The sequence below is a fragment of the Toxorhynchites rutilus genome, chromosome 2 (genome assembly GCF_029784135.1).
Source record: "Toxorhynchites rutilus septentrionalis strain SRP chromosome 2, ASM2978413v1, whole genome shotgun sequence".
Classification (NCBI taxonomy): domain Eukaryota; kingdom Metazoa; phylum Arthropoda; class Insecta; order Diptera; family Culicidae; genus Toxorhynchites; species Toxorhynchites rutilus.
Window position 1 is genome coordinate 267242871 of NC_073745.1, and position 1031 is coordinate 267243901.

Below are 1031 nucleotides of genomic sequence, written 5' to 3' on the forward strand. Positions count from 1 at the left end.
AGGTACAGATGCTTGATCTTCGCTCACTCATATGCGATCGGAAAAGATGCGCAAGGGAATTGGGGAATTCACCGCTGCCGATAGCGATCGGGAACATCGCACAGAGATGCGATCAACAAAGCGTAAGCGGAAATTCTGCGGAGCAGATACGTCCGACATCGTCCACCATGGAATCAACAATAAATTAAATATTTTATCGGATGTTTTGCTAAATAAATACAGATTGTAATTTTGTGAAACTGTACATTGTGAATATATGTTTTATATAACTAGTGTTTTCATATGAATATAAGTAGTTCTACCAGAACTGTATTTTGTTTGTTGATGTGATGCCGGGTGTTTCTCCGTTTTGTATTTACTGTCGGCATTGCGTGGATAGCAGTTCGAACTTTTGTTCGCCGACAGCAATTTGTGGTGCGGAAAAGGATTTCCCCATACAATGTTGGGAGCTGGAAATTGTGGGCTGTCGAATTGAGCCAGCCACCCAACAGCAATCAGTTGTATGTAGCAGAAATATTTGCAGCAATATTTACCTGTCAAACCACTGTATAAACAAATGCATGTATGTGTATGTGAAAGATGTACGGTTTTGTGTAGCGCGAGGTCTCTTTCACATTGTTATCCGGTTATCCGTCCAAACCCAGCGGCGCTTTTTGAAACCGGTCCGGCTGAAACCGGATAATGTGTAATCGCCCTTAATGTAAGACGTAGTCCTACGACAAAAATAAAAAAAAACAATGGAAAATCAGCGGGAAATTTTGAGATAACAAACTCTCGGTATATATTGGGTTGGGGAAAAAGAAATGTCGTATATTGTCAATATATGGCAACACTTAAACATATCTTGTGTTGTACTTATCGCATCGGGTCATACTATTTAAACTCGCATCGGCTATTTAAAGACGACAATCTGTGCTACAAGTGTCGTTTTGACAGTGTTGTCCTTTTCAGTCTCAAGTTATAGCGCGTCAAAGATGGAGTCCACCAAATAAGAAATTCGCCATATTTTACTTTTTACTACCTGCGAGATG

General features: G+C 40.3%; 1 long non-coding RNA gene across 1 annotated transcript; it reads right to left on the reverse strand.

The window, feature by feature from the left end:
* Nucleotides 1-201: 201 nt before the first annotated feature.
* On the reverse strand, nt 202-667 carry LOC129765258 (uncharacterized). The gene is made up of 2 exons (XR_008741410.1): nt 534-667; nt 202-463 (listed from the first exon to the last, which is right to left on the reverse strand). It is a non-coding gene; the product is annotated as an uncharacterized LOC129765258 (long non-coding RNA).
* Between the last annotated feature and the right edge of the window lie 364 nt (nt 668-1031).